Here is a 16881-nt window from a genome sequence, read left to right as displayed (position 1 = left end):
TAGCTGCCTATGAGAAGCCCTATCATGCAGAAGGTTGGGAACTCCACTGACAAAGCTCTGCAGAGAGCAGCAGAAAGATAGGGGAACAGGATCATTTTATTTTACCTTTATGAAAAACTGGATGCAACCCAGGGTTGGTAGAGATCCTTGTTTAACGATTGCTTGAGAAGACTTGTAAATAGGTATTAAGCATACGCTTTTTATTATAATGTGAAAGGAACTAATGAAATAATGCACATGAATGTGGTTTGTAAAGTATAAAGCGTGAATGGCACAAAGCACTAAGCATCCTTAGTACAGCTCAGAAGAACTAAATGATTATGGACAAAATGCATCCTTATGATGCGGGAGGCAGAGACACAGAATATAGAAATCAGAAGAGGTCCGAATGTCTTTATATATATATTTTTTCTGAGATATTTAAGTGGAATCACATGAACGAAAGAGCTTCCAAGAAGTAAGATCTATTCAGTCTTTGTAAACTCTGAAGCATTATACAAATGTTTATTTTGAATTTATATGTGTGTGCATATCTATTTATTTGTATACTTTTATGTGCATGTTGTTGTTTTTGTTGTTATATGCCTTACCATTTGGGCTTCTATATAAGGCAGAAGACTGGTTCCATGGTTCACCTTGAGGCTTAAACATCAGCCTATAGCAACTCTGAGTACCAAAGATAGTTATATATTGGTCAAGTCTGAAGCCACTCTTTTGCAAAAGAGACTGTGTGATTTGCATATTGAAGAATTTGGAAGAATTTGAAGAATCCCTGTATGAGAGCAGCTCCGACTCATTTTATGCTTCAGAGCATGAAAGATAAATTTAGATTATACTTTTGACTGGCTGTGTTCCCTTTGGGGAACTCTACTCTCCCACATCTAGTGAATGTGATGGTCTAGCCCTTGTTGACGAGCATACCATCTCCTTGACCACAGTGGTTAGTTCAAGTATGGGCACACGATCCAGAAAGGGCCAATGAGGATCATGACTGAGAGTTTTTGATATAATTAATGATAACAAGGTGATCTCTCTTCACTGGGGCTGCTTAGGTCATCGGTCTGAAGCTGCTGGTGCCTACCACAAAAAGAAGAATTTATTTCAGAATGTATCCAATACGCAGAAAGGAACACCAGCCTAGAGATGAATAGGCAGTATTTTCATGTCAATATTTGAGCCTCTGGATCCAATCATTCTTTTTATTTTCTCCAGTTTTATTGAAAAAATAATTGCCTACATCACTACATAAGTTTAAGATGTACAGCATGATGGTTTGATTTACATGTGTTGTGAAATGATTATCATAGTAAGTTCAGCTAATGTCTATCTTCTCATATAGATACAATAAAAAGAAAAGAAAGAAAAAATTCTACTTTTGATGAGAACTTTTAGGATTTACTCAACAACTTGCCTGTCTATCATACAGCAGTGTTAGCTACAGTCATTGTGTTATGCGTCACATCTCTGGAACTTATTTATCTTATCACTGGAAGCTTGTGCCTTTTGACCACCTTCCTCCAACTCCTCCTCCCCCTGCCCTCCGCCTCTGGTGACCACAAGTCTGATCTTTGTTTCTGTGGGTTTTAGTGGTATTGTGATAACGTCATGTCATGACAGATGTATGGATCCAATCACTCTTGAAAGCAGATGCATCACTGCATTTTGCAGATGTGTAAGTCAATAATTTCTGTATTTGTTAAATGAGTTTGAGTTGGTTTACTTCTCCTTGCAACCAACAAATGCTTGCTAATATTATGAGAGGGATTTAAAATGCAGGCCCCTCCTAAGCTGTGGACTCCACCTCATCAAGTTCTCTTTCTACCCAACTAGCAAGGAAAAACTAGCTTTCTGTATACTACTGTTTACGTTTGGGAATCTTAAAGGTCTTGGCCAAAAATTTAGTTCTGGAAGAGCTTAAAACAGCCTCTCAAAGAGATAAACCTTGTAGAAATTCTGGAGCAATGCATATTCCAATGCCTTCTTCTGGACAGAAGTGAAATACAAGCCATTGAATATAGTTTAGGTGCTTTTCAGTTCTTTGTATTCAGTCTAGAAAATGAAGTTATTCATTTATGTTGGCCATGTCTATCATATCATATTAAAGGGAGAACGTTGCTTCTATTTCCCTCTATATTGTAAACACTCTAAAAATGTATACATCAACCTGGTCATACTTGTATTCACAATAAAGAAGACTCCTTGGACCAGGCTGGGGATCAGGAACCCTAATCTGTGTGTGTATTGACATCTGTGTAGTGCGGAGCAGAGGGAAACAGAGGGAAAAGTAGATACTTCTTACGTTTCTTTATTGCGCTAAACAAGCCTTTAAAGTAGTTACATAAGGCATCATATCCTATTACAGTAAAATTTTCATTCCTCTGGAATAAATATCTAAACAAATATCTAAAATATAGAGTCCAGTAAATCGCTCACTTCAAGAAGTCTCCAAATAAGAAGAAACTCCTTTAAATCTGTTTGATAAGCCGGCTCTGTGTTAGCCAACAGGGAGCCCATAGCCCTGTCATACTCGATCAAGAAGAAACAGTCAAGCTAATTTATGTTACAGAAATCTCATTGGTATAGATTTTACTGGAATCAATTCTTCAGAGAAGAAATTAAAATAGTTTTTACAAAATCAATATGAATTCTCAGGCCTGGAGCTTCCCTGAATTTAGAAAATGTAAACTAATCTTTGAATACAAATTGAATTCCTTGATAGTAGGCTGTGGAATACTAACCTTTAGTGTTTATGCATACCTACAAAACACACACACAGACACACACATGCACATACATTTTTAAGTATAATTGACATCTGAAGTCTACTTACATTTACTTATTCATATTTACCTCTGGGTCTTCATCAATTTTCTCCCATTGTCCTCTGTCAGTAAGCAGTAAAAACATAAATACCTGCCTGCAGCCCATTCTTTATATTCCCCTTTTTCTGTTTATCTCAATCAACTATTTTTTGCTGCCAATATTAAATATTCAAATACAAAGCAATTTTCTCTATTGTAATATGAATTATCCAATTCCACTGTCTAAATGTCCAAATTAATTTGACAGTTATCCTAGTTAATTCAGCTTTAAAAATAACGAAATACATCATCTCCTGAGTGACAAATAATTGCCATAAGTCTATTCCCAAACATGTGATATACGCTGAATGTAGATCCAGCCTTGAATTTCTTCCGTTAGAAATGCATTTTAAAAGCTTAAGGGGAAAAATGATGAGTTAGGAGCTAAGATATTCAAAGAAAAAGGAGGATTGAGTTTGGGTCAGGAGCTGATTACAAGGGGAGGTGGTAGATGGCATGAGTCTCAGAGATGCTAGATTTTGGAAGGAAGGAGAATAGGTCTGGGAGTGAAGGAGCAGGACGACACCCACCCCACCGCTAGACCCAGTGATATGCGGGCTATGGAAATGAGAACCAAACTTGAGATAGAACAAGAAGGTGGAGGGAACATTCAGAAAAGGTTCTCAAGATGAGGAAGTTTGGCTGACAACTGGCCTTTGGTTTTAGAAAGCACAGTCCATCTGTTTTAGGAGCTGGGAAGGATGGGATGAGGTTGTAAGGAGGATGTGAGGAGCTTGATGGAATGAGGGTGAGCGTGGAGTGACCCCAGAGTCCCAGGCATCTCCTGATGACAGATAGAAACTGAGTAGTAGGGGGTAATTCTTTCTTAAGATAATGCTTAACTCTTGTGATATGTTAGCAAAAGTATTTTATGAATTAAAGATTTCTGTTCTTTTAGAAGCTTCTGAGTACACTTTTGATTTTCATTTGGAAAATGTATATTGAAGAAGTATGATTTTCTAAGAACAGAGACAGGACAGATAGCTAGCTGCAATGCACAATGCTTGGTTGGATCCTGAAGTTGTTATTATTTATTTGTATGGAGGTACGGTTGACACACATTACATTAGTTTCAGACCCACAACATAGTGATTGTTGTAGGTCTCTATATTGTAGGTCTCTATATGGTATGTCTCTGTATACTGTGCTATATTCACCACAAGTATAGCTACCATCTGTCACTAGCCAACATTGTTACAATACCATCAACTACATTCCCTATGCTGTACCTTTCACCCCCATGACTTATTCATTCCATTACTGGAAGCCTGTATCTCCCTCTTCCCTTCACCCATTTTGCCCACACCTCACCTTCTCCCATCTGGCCACCACCAGTTTGTTCTCTGTAATTATGGGTCTCTTTCTGCTTGTTTGTTTGCTTATTTGTTTTGTTTCTTAGATTCCACATATCAGTGAAACCATATGGTATTTTTCTTTCTCTGACTGACTTATTTCACTTAGCCTAATATCCTCTAGGTCCATCCATGTTGTCAGAAATGGCAAGATTTCATTCTTTTTATGGCTAAGTAATATTCCATTGTATGGAAAATATAATATATATATGCCACATCTTCTTTATCTATTCATCTATCAAGGGACACTTAGGTTGTTGCTTCCATATCTTGGCTATTGTAAATAATGCTGCAGTGAACACACCAGTGCATATATCTTTTCAGGTTAGTGTTTTCATTTTTGGGGGTAAATACCAGAATTGCTGGATCATATGGTATTTCTTTTTTAATTTTTTGAGGAATCTCCATAGTGTTCTCCACAATGGCTACACCAATTGACATTCCCACCAACAGTGCACGAGAACCCCTGTTTCTCCATATCCTCCCCAAAACTTGTTATTTTTTTTTTTTAATACCAGCCATTCTGACAAGTGTAAGGTGATGCTGCATTGGGGTTTTCGTTTGCATTTCCCTGATGATGAGTGATTCGTGTATCTGTTGGCTATCTGTGTGTCTTTGGAAAAATGTCTATTCAGGTCCTCTGCCCATTTTTTTTGTTTTTGTTTTTGTTTTTTTGAGGGACAGATTGCATACAGGCAGGTGGAGTGCGGAGGGAGAGAAAGAATCTTAAGCAGGCTCCACACAGTGTGGAGCCTGATGTGGGGCTCAGTCTCACAACCTGAGATCAGGACCTGAGCCAAAATCAAGAATTGGACCCTTAACCAACAGAGCCACCCAGATACCCACCATCTGTCCATTTTTAAATTGGATTGTTTGTTTTTCTGGTGTTGAGTTATACAAGTTCTTTATATATTTTGGATATTAACACCTTATTGGATATATCATTTGCAAATATCTTCTCCCATTCAGTAGGTTGCTTTTTTATTTTATTTGTGGTTTCCTTCTCTGTGCAAAAGCTTTTTATTTTGGTGTACTTCCAATATTTTATTTTTGCTCATGTTTCCCTTGCCTCAGGAGACATATCTAGAAAAATGTTGGTATGGCCAACATTTGTCCAAGAGATTACTGCTTACATTTTTTTTTCTAGGAATTTAATGGTTTCAGGTCTCACATTTAGGTCTTCAATCCATTTTGAGTTTATTTTTGTGTATGGTGTTAGAAAGTGGTCCAGTTTCATTCTTTTGCATGTAACTTTCCAGATTTGTCAACACCATTTGCTGAAGAGACTGTCATTTCCTTGTTGTATATTCTTGCCTCCTTTGTCATAGATTAACTGACCATATAGGTGTGGGTTTATTTCTGGGCTTTCTATTCTTTTCCATGATGTATGTGCCTATTTTTGTGCCGGTACCATACTGTTTTGATTATTGTAGCTGTGTGGTATGTCTTAAAGTCTGGACTTGTAATACATCCAGCTTTGTTTCTCTTTCTCAAGATTACTTTGGCTATTCAGGTCTTTTGTGGTTCCATACACATTTTAGTATTACATGTTCTAGTTCTGTAGAAAATGCTGTTGGTATTTCGATAGGGATTGCACTGAATCTGTAGTTTGCTTTGGGTAGTATAGACATTTTAACAATATTAATTCTTCCACTCCATGAGCATGATATACCTTTCCCTTTATTTTTGTCATCTTCAGTTTCTCTCATCAATGTCTTATGGTTTCTAGAGTACAAGTTTTTCACCTCCTTGACTAAGTTTATTCCTAGATATTTTATTCTTTTTGGTGCAATTGTACATGGAATTGTTTTCTTAATTTCTCTTTCTGCTACTTTGTTATTAGTATATAGAAACACAACTGATTTCTGTATATTAATTTTGGATCTTGCAACTTTACTGAATTCATTTGTTACTTCCAATAATTTTTTGATGGGGGTTTTATAGTTTTCTATGTATAGTATATGTCATCTGCAAACAGTGACAGTTTTACTTCTTCCTTACCAATCTGGATGCCTTTTTATCTTTTCCCTGTCTGATTGCTATGGCTACAACTTCCAGTACTATGTTGAATAAAAGTGGTGAGAGTGAGCATTTTTGTCTTGTTCCTTATCTTGGAGGAAAAGCTCCTAGTTTTTCACCATTGAGTATGATGTTAGCTGTAGGGCTGTCATATGTGGCCTTATATGTTCCCTCTAAACTCACTTTATTGAGAGGTTTTTTTTTATCATGAATGAATGTTGAATTTTGTCAAATGCTTTTTCTGCATTATTGCGATTACCTTCTGATGATTTTTTCCTTCATTTTGCTAACGTGATGTATCATATTGATTGATTTGCAGATATTGAAACATCTTTGCATCCCTGGAATAAAACCCACTTGATTGTGGAGAATGGTCCTCTTAATGTATTGTTGAATGTAGTTTGCTAATATTTTGTTGAGGATTGTTAAATCTCTGTTCATCAGGGATTTTGGTTTGTAGGTGTTTTGTTTTGGTAGTTTCTTTGCCTGGTTTTGTTATCAGGGTAATGCTAGCCTCATAGAATGTATTTGGAAGCTTTTCTTCCTCTTCTGTTTTTTTGGAGTAGTTTGAGGAGTGTAAGTATCAACTCTCCTTTAAATGTTTGGTAAAATTCACCTGTGAAGCCATCGGGTCCTTTGTTGGGAATTTTTTGATTACTGATTCAGTTTTGCTTCCAGGAATCAGTCTGTTCAGGATCCTGAATTTTTCAAATAAGATAAAGAAAAGAGAGAGAAAAGGAAGACACAGCTATAGGGAAAATTTAGGGGAAACTAAAGATTTTTCCATATGAACTGTCTTTTAGATGATACCATTATTTATGTGAGATTTCCTGGGTGTGATAATGGCACTGCGATTATTTGGAAAATGTCCCTGCTCTTGGGTGAAATGGGCTGAAGTATTTAGTCATGACGTCTGAAATATTCAAGTGGTCTAGCGAAAATAAAAATGGAAGGACAGAGAGATGAAGAAACAAAGGTGGCAAAATATTAACAATAGAGGAATCCAGCTGAAGTGCTACATGGGCATCCATTGTACTATCTTTCAATTGTCTGTAGATTTGACATTTTTCAAAATAAAGAAGTTAGGAAACAAAGCCTCAACCCTTCATACTGTTAAGTCTTATATTTCAACTTAACTACAAAACACTATGTGCTAGCACCCTTCACAAATCTCTTAAGTAGGTTTTGTGATTTCTCCTTAATTGGCCAAGTTGTTTTAATAAACCCACAAGATTGTTTCTGCTAAATTAGAGAGAAGAGTCACATAAAAGAAAAACGGCGTTTGTGATCCAAAGGGGGAGGGGGGAATCATCTGTTAGAATGTTAGTTTATTTCATGTCTTTGTTACGCTCAGCAAGTTGTCACTTAGTTATTTTTAATCCCAGTTAGAGAGGTTTAAATTTATTTTAGAAGGACAAGTGAAACATACCCCAACAGGGTTTGTCCTTATCAATTTTTATCTCTAGTCAAGCTGCATTTTGTCTGTTTAAATGTGTTTGGAATTATTTTATATATTTTTAAAATTTTTTATTTATTTTTGAGAGAGAGAGAGAATGACACACAGAGAGAGAATGAGGGGGGGAGGGTCAGAGGGAGAAGCAGACTCCTCGCCGAGCAGGGAGGCCTATGCGGGACTCGATCCCGGGACTCCAGGACCATGACCTGAGCCAAAGGCAGTTGCCCAACCAGCTGAGCCACCCAGGCGCCCCTGGAATTATTTTAGCCTGAGGATAAAAGTCCCTTTAAAAATTAGATGGTAAGTTGAAAGACTGATGAAGCTGTTGTTTTTTAAATATACACGCTCATTTGGAACTTCTTGATTTTATGATGGGAATGAGTAAGGGAAGAAAGGGTGAAGTTGGAGTGATTTTCAAATGGCTTCTAGAAAACTCTCTCTCATTTCAATAGAAGGTGCCTTGAATGTGTGTTGTGTCCAAACCTTTTCTTCTTCCCCATTTCAATTTTGCCACAGAGGGGAGAGCAGAAGCAGGGACTGGAATGTGTAGTTTTTAAAGAAAAATTAGTCTGTTCATCAGGTAGAACTAAAAGTTTGACCTTTGCAAGTTTCTTAGGAAGACTTTGAATACCAAGGTGCTCCTGAGTCTAGAAGGAGAGCCAGAGGTAGGGCTGCAAGGAAGCTCACAAAGCCTGCACTCTGACTACTTGCTCCTTGCAGTGTGGCCCATAACATCAACACCACTTAGGGGCTTCTGAGGAACACAGGGTGTCAGGCCTCATTTCAGAATTCTCGTACCAGAATCTGCATTTTAACAAGATGCCCAAATGATTCATATGCCTGTTAAAGTTTGGAAAGCACTTTTCTGAAAGAACGGGCTCTCTGCATTCCCTACTATGCCATAGAATCACCTAGGGAACCGAAATGATTGTTGCCCGGTGTGCTGGGCTGAACTGTGTCCCCTCTCCCCACCAAAAAAAAGAGATATGCTGAGATCCTAACCTGCAGTACCTGTGAATGTGACCTATTCTGAAATAAGATTTTTGCAAATATCATCCAGTTACGATGGGGTCATATTAGACATCCAACTGTGTCTTACAAGAGCGAGAAGAGAGACACAGGGATCCAGAGATGCAGAAGAGACACCGGGAAGAAGGCCATGTGACAACAGAGGCAAGGGTGGAATGATGCAGCTACGAGTTAAGGAATGCCCAGCAGTGCTGACAACCGCCAGAAGCTAGGAAAAAGCAAGGATCATGCCCTTGAGAGCAAGCACGGCCCTGACAACACTTTGATTTCAGACAATAAATTTCTGTTAAGTCACCAAGTTTGTGGTAATTTATTATGGTAACCCTAGGAGATTAGTGTACCTGTGTCCCGCATCCAGAAATTATGATTTAATTATTTGGGGTACATCCATGGCATTGGGATTTTAAAAAGCTCTGTGATTCTAATGTGCATGTATGCATATCTAGTATGCATTGCATAATATATAAAACTTATATATGATAATGTCCATTATTTGCTTTGCTTTGAAGACTAATGAAGTATTTTAATACAAAACATAATAATTCAGTGAAATCCGATTGACTCATTTTATTACACCTGCAAGAGGATTTTTTATTGTGCCAGAAGGCCAGGCCCCACCATCCCTCTACCATCAGGAGAGTGTTTTACAGTAAAGAAATAGTCTGTTATATTTTGATTATAAAGGCAAACCCCAAAAGTGACAGCAAATGTCTTAGCCCGCAGCTCTGATCTTTTCCACATTTGTGGAATTTAAGCTTAATCTGAGAATTTAGCTATAAACATTCTCAAGTACAATGTTTACTGTTTACAGGAATTTTATAGGAACATTGAAGCGAAACCATTAAATGTGTTATAAACAACACATTATTATTAGAAGAGAAGGCATTTAAAAACAGCTAACCTGATTCACATCATACAGTGGCAAGTTACTGGTTTGCCTATGTATTGAGAAATGTGTGAAAAATAAGGCTGCACCTCCTTTCTACCAAATCTGAATATTTGGCCGAGAATTTGACAATTCACATGTTATATTTAGGTGGTCTGTCCTAATAACAGACATATGTAGCTTCTATTTCCTGACCTGAATCAACTGTAAAACTGTAAAAAATATCTGGAAAGATTGTTATGTACTACATAGTAGGATTATGAGTAGATTTTTAAAAATTCATACTTCATTTTGTTTACCCATGTTTTATAGTTTTTCTACCATAAACAACTACAGCATATTTAATTTTAAAAAATTGCTGTTTTTAATCATTAATAAAAGGGCTAAGATGACTTTCAGTAGAAAAGGCTAACACACATCTTCAGCCTGGGAAGGCATACCATCCCAGGTCCTGCTTATAGCTAGTAGACTTTACTCTTATGGAAGTCATGTCTTAATCAGAGCTCCCAAGTGAATAAGCATGGGAGACGGAGATTCAGTGATGATGCTGATCTCGAGTTCAACACAAAGATTAAACATGAGGTGAGCAGGGCTAACAAAAGGAGCACATGAAAAGATAAATAAATATCCATCATGAGTTTCTAAGTCATGCCACAAAACCTGGATACAGTGAGCTTAGAGTTAGCCATGTTAAAGACTCAGGGAAAATGCACCAAATGGTGATTTGTCCCTAAACATCAAAGGTTCCAGACACTTCCCTATGAGTTATAGCTGTGTCTTCTAAACTTTCCTAGAAAAAAAGCCAAAGAAAATTAATGGTAAGTCAATAAATTAATGCATCTAAATTCTGTCATTATGGCTCAGTAGAGAGAGAAGCATGGAAGAGAAAACCACTCATGTTGTATATCAATAGCTGAGAAAGGGAAGGAAGTTAAGCTTTAATGGAGCCCTAAATCATGCAAGGCAATGTAATAGAAACTTTGTAAATGAAAGCCGGTTCAGTTGTTACAACTGCCATTTGAAGTAGATAATGAAAGCCAGACTCAGAGAATCTTGACTCACCCCTGGTCACAAAGTTAGGCACCAGAGCTACGTGATAACACTAAAACTTACTGACTTCTAATCCAGGAAGGACTCGACTTTTAAACTCACAACCCAATGATGAGGATGAAAGATGAAGGATGAGGATTTCCATAGGGCTCACTTTAATGGTACAAGCTTGATGGAAACCACTGAACTGAAACAATGGTGAGGAAAAGAAAAACAGGTTAAAAAAATGGGAGCATCAGAAAGACAAAGACTGAGATAATGAATAAGCAGTTAAAAAAATTAAAAAAGAATTAAAGGCAAAAGGAAGGGACTGTAGTCTTTAATATGGCTGAGTCTTTAACTTGGCTAACTCTAAACTCACTGTATCCAGGTTTTGTGGCATGTCTTAGAAAGTCATGGTGAATATTTACCTTCTCATGTGTTCCTTTTGTTAAGCCCATGACTAAGTTAGTTTTGGAAGGCAGGAAGCTGGGTAAACGGCAATATAGCAAAGTCAATACACTAGAGCAAAGGGGAAGAACAGAAGAGGGCCTACCGTTAGTGAGCGATGTGTGCGTTTACTGATAAATGGTTGTGATTTTCTTTGAAGTCCCACATTTCCACATAAACACTACCTAATATTAATAGTGACCATGGTAGGCAGGGCAGAGAAATTCACAGCCTAAACTGCCTGAGGAAGAATGGGCAGTTGAGCTCCATTCCACAGAAACCTGGAGGTTAATAGGACTTGGTATCAGCAGGTATCAGAGAAAGCAACAATGGGATGTGATGATAAAAACAATCATCAAACTAGGAATAAAAGGGAACTTCCTAAACCTGATGAATGGCATCTATGAAAAATGCACAGCTATCATTATACGTAATGGTGGAAAATCTGGAAGTTCAAGAATAAGGCAAGGATGTCCACCCTTACCACCTCTATTTGACATTGTACTAGAGGCCCTAGTCAGGGTAATTAGTCAAGAAAAAGAAATAAGCAGTATCCAGATTGCCAAGGGAAAGGCTAAACTATCTCTGAGGTGACATGATCTTGTTACGTAGAAAATCCTAAAGAACCCACCAAGAAACTATCAGAGCTAATGAGCAAATTCAACAAGGTAGCAGAATACAAGATTACCATGCACAACTGAGTTGTGTTTCTACACATGAGCAATAAATAGTCCAAAGATGAAATAAAGCAGTTCCACTTAAAATAGCCATCAAAAAGAAGAAAATATTTAGAAAAGTATCATGAAAGAAGAATACTACTTGTACACTGAAAATTATAAAACACGAGTGAAAGTAATTAAAGAAGATGTAAATAAATGGAAAACTATCCCTCTAGTAAATACTTGATCACAGATCATCATTGTGAGGCTGTAGATAGTTATTTTTGAGATTAAACAGCCTCAGAGCAAAATAAACTCCTGGCATCCAAGACTGCACAATAATAATGACCATCGCTTCATCCCTATATAGGAAACCCGGCCAAGGAACAAACCCCACAAGCGTGTATGTTGTCTTCCAAAAACTAAGGGTTAAGAAACATTTGAGGAACATCTCCAACATGAGAGACATATGCTAAGATGGCATAATGGCGATAACAGAGAAGAACTAATATAATGCAAAACAGAACAAAGCTCTCTAACCTATAAAACGAGGGCAAAATACTATTTTAAAAAAGAAAAAAATCAGAATAGAAGCTTTTAGGGATAAATGCGCCACTATAAAGAAAATCAACAAAAGAATTAGAAAACCAATATTGAAGAAATCACCCAACAGCAAGAATAAAAAGGAAGTACGTGAAAACAGATGTGAGAGTCACAGGCAATCAAATCCAAGACATCCAATACCTAGAAAGAGAAAAGTAAGAAATCAGAAAATTCAAAAGAGGGGTTTTGTCACAGGTCAGCCTCCTGATGAGACAGAACAAGACTGGAGTCTGTGAGCAGGACATTTCCTAGGGAGTACTGCTGGAAAGAACACCTGTGAGGGGTAAAGGAAGGTGGGGTGGGCAGAGAGAAAGGCTTACCTGAGCAGTGGATGCAGTTGCTATTGAGATCTCAGGGGATTCTGCAACTGATGTGGCCTTTCAGAAGCGTCTCGCCTGAAGCCAGAGGCCAGGTCTTTATAACCCCACATGGACCAGTCATCGGATACAGGCTGCCCCAAGATGGGGTGTAACTCTGGGAAAGCCAGTGAGGGCAAGTCCTGGTGTGGACTCAGAGCCTTCAGCATCAGCGACCCCAGCAAATGAATGTGTCAGTCCTGACCAGGGTTTCCAGGTTACAGGCTTGCATCCCTTTTATGTCTAAAGACTAAACTCAAGGACATCTCCCACAAAGTAGGACAAAAAGTCAAAGGTGGAGTATGAGAGAAAAAACATTACTAGAAGATCAATCCGGGAGACCAAATCCATGAGTCCCAGATAGAGAACTGAGAAAATGGAGAGGAGGGAAGTATTAAGAAGTAGTGGAGATAATTTTCCAGAACTGAGAGATCTGAAGGTCTCCAGAATGATTTCACCTTTTGTACACACAAGGTACACACCAAATGGATGCCTGTATCTGTAGATGTGGATACACTTGTAAGAAACAAACACAGAAAGTCAAATAGAATGAGGAGACAGAGGGAATATGTTCCAAATGAAAAAACAAGATAAAACCCCAGAAAAAAAAAAAAAACCTATAAAAAGGAGAGAGAAATAGTTTACCTGATAAAGAGTTGTATATATTTAATATATACACTTGTAAATTGGCATTATCTTTTATTCTTTTAGAAAGTGATATGGCAAGTAATTTCAAGAGCCATTAAAAAATCATGTTTTTGACTCAAACACTAGCTTCTATGGATTTATCTTGAGTAAAGAATTAAAAAGAATAAAAGTTATGTTTAAGAATATGTTTACTGCTGAGGCACCTGGGGGGCTCGGTCGGTTAAGCGTCTGGCTTTGGCTCAGGTCATGATCTAGGGGGTCCTGGGATGGAGCCCCGTGTCAGGCTCCCTGCTCAGCGGGGAATCGGTTTGTCCCTCTGGCCCTCCCCCTGCTCCTGCTTTCTCTCTCTCACTCTCTCTCTCCCCTTCTCTCTCTCAAATAAATAAATAAAATCTTTTTTTTAAAGAATATGTTTACTGCCATTTTAGTTACTGTATTGACAAGTTAAAAAATCTAAAAATATCCAACAACTACTTAATCTATAATCATTAAAAATGAAAATGACTTTGGACACTCTACGAATGAGGAACACATTTGGTACGATGTTTATTGAACAGTCCCATTGTGACCGTTATGTGAAATGTATAGGTGGAAGTGAAAACTAAGAGGGAATATACATGAATGAAAGTAATTGAATCGAATCTTGAGAGTAGGAGTAACAGTTTTTCTTCTATGAAAATAAGTCTCTTCAATTATACTATAGAAACAATTACAGGAAATACTTTTTTGACTTGTCTCTTGAACTGATTCCATGTTATCAATGGGTCTGTGAGTCAGGTGGATCTCCTTGGGTTTATTGTCCACCCCAGAGTTTTCTCCTCTTCCCCAGTTGTATCAGATACTCCACATGTGAATTGGTCTTTGACTTCCCCTCTCTGTGTCACTTTGCTGTAATTATTACCCTTCAGTCTGCCATTCTCCCTGTTACACACACATACACGCACACACACTTACACACACAACATGGACTGACCCCCCAGAAAGTTAGTTCTGTGTTTCCATCAAGTCCTTATACGCTAGGGGGTACAACTTGTGTCCTTCTGACTTTATATTCCGTAGTGCTCCCTCTCTCAAAATGCATGCACCCTCTCAATTTTTCCAAGTAGACAGTGCAATTCAGATTTGTTATCTTTATCTCTCTAAACCTGAGGTTGGGGGAAAAAATAACAGAGAGGGGCTTTGCCTCTCTGCCATCAGTTCTGGCTCATCTTACTTAATTAATGCTGCCGATTCATCCTCGTCCCCCCAGGCCTGTCGGCCAGGAAGCAGTGGAATGAGATGGTACCGTATGAACAGCCCACAGGCAGGAAAGCACTTTGGAGGAGGAGTGCATCTTCTGAGATGATCTGAGATTAGTGCCTACGTGAAACAGATGCATACCTGTGTGTCTGATCCGTGGCAAAGGAGCGTATGAGAAACTAAAAAGGCCACTGTGGAAAGCTCTCAGTAGCTGTAATCAGCACGAGAGGAGATATGATGACTTGAGTGTTTGAAGAAATCTTGTGCTGTATAAAGCTAAAAGGAAAGGGAAGACGAAGAAGAGGCAGGACTTGCCTTGGCTGGTACTAGCTGAGGGAAGGACAGCGCCTGCGAAAGCTTTTTGCCGCTTTGGTAAATCATTACTGTTCAGTGTGTCAGCTTGGATTTAGCTCAGAGACGCTGTTGTAGCACTCTAACCGTAGGTGGAAACATGCTAAGAACGCTAGGACTCTGTCTAAAACACCCACGTTAATCTTCTACCATCTCCCTTGAGTTTCTGGGGTCATCAGAGTGAAATCCATGGTCACGGGCTCTAGCTCTACCCCACAGCGATGAAAGAGCTGTCTCAGTAATCAAGAGATGCCTTCTGACTCCTGTCCATCTAAAGAAGCCAGCTTTTTCTTGGGGCCTGAAAGCATTTCAATCATTTTATTTCAGCAATTTGTACCCTATGCACCTATCACTCTGTGCTTTGGTTAGCCCCAAGTGTAGGTCTGAATTGGGTAATTAGCCATTTTTTACAATGCCTCCAGCCAAGATTAGAGAGAAAAATAACTTAACAATATAGAGGGAAAAATTCATCCTTACAAGATTTGCAGGCTGATGCATTTTTTTTGTAGATAGAGAGGCTGTGGATATACACATATAAATACTTTATACATACATGCACACACACACACACACACCCCAACCAGAAATCCAAAGTAAAGTAACTTTTAGGGGCACCTGGCAGAAAGAGGTTATATGCAAGAATGAACAAAGAGATACTGATACATTTGATGCCATGATTTGCAGTAACAAACAGGGTCAAGTCTGGAAATGTCTAGGCAGGTCCCTCCACACGTTTATCTGGACTCAGAATAATGAGTTTTACAAGTCTGTGTCCAATATAATTGTTCCAAAAAGAAATGTTCAAAGTGTATCAAAAGCAAGAACCAGCTCGTGCAATAGGGGCTCCAACATCGTTGCATCTAAACCCGGGAGCTCAAATATCCTAGGATTTATGACAAGGGAGGCTTTATTCATTTAAAAGTAAAATTCAAAACTGGAAGACCTAAAGCCCTAAACAAAGGAATGTTGTCATTTTTGTGACGCTGCTCTGTTCAGTACTTTATCAGAGTCATAAGCCCTTAGAGAAGAAATCAGCTCTAACAAAGGTCCAAGTCAAATCTATTTCTGTTCTTGCATTTGTTTATGTACTCATCAAATCATCAAATTAATTCCATCCTATCAAAAGGAATAGGATACAGGTCCTATTCAGCTGCTAATAAGCTCAGATATGAACCCAGTGTTGGACCACAGCTGATTATTTTCTCCAGCGAGTAGCCATACTCGTCTCATTAGAAATGCTATGGTGATTAAGTTCACGGGCTTTGAAATTAATGTAGACCTGAGAACCAGACTAAGTCTTCATTGCACCACTTAACTACATCACCTCAGGCAAGGTGGTTAACCTCTCAGAAGGTTGCCGTGAAGACTAAGATAACACACCACAAGTATTCTTTTTTCTTCTGGTTGTAGATTTTAATACATATCTCTCAGTAACTAACAGAATAAGACACAAACAATTTTTTGTTTTTACAAAAACAAAAAATTGAAGAGCATTATTAAAAACTGACTTACTTAGCATATCATAAGGATAGCTAGGCAGTCTTTGGGTATTTAGAAATTAAACACAGTTCTTCTATGTAACCCATGAGTCAAAAAAGAAATCACAATTACAATGCTAATTTTAACTGAGCATGAATGGAAATACAACATACCAAAATTTGCAGAATCTGTAATAATTCATGCCCCAAGTATTCTATATGGTATCCAGCACATAGTGGGTGTTTGACTGTACCTATTGGTACCATTTGTAACAGAATAGTATAGTGGGATTAAGGTAATTTGCTGGATGTCTAATAATTTAGAATGGTAAAACACCTTTGGAAATTAGAGAGCTCATTCATGTGCTTATTTTATTTTACTTTTCATGCGCTTATTTTAGACGTGATGTATATTTCATGTGTACTTGGAATAAAAATGATTTTATTCTCTAGCTCCTCTCCGGG

The sequence above is a fragment of the Leptonychotes weddellii genome, chromosome 11 (assembly GCF_054177405.1).
Source record: "Leptonychotes weddellii isolate Sample4059 chromosome 11, ASM5417740v2, whole genome shotgun sequence".
In the NCBI taxonomy this organism is placed as follows: domain Eukaryota; kingdom Metazoa; phylum Chordata; class Mammalia; order Carnivora; family Phocidae; genus Leptonychotes; species Leptonychotes weddellii.
The sequence above is the reverse complement of the archived record's forward strand: the minus strand, read 5'-3'. Positions refer to the sequence as shown.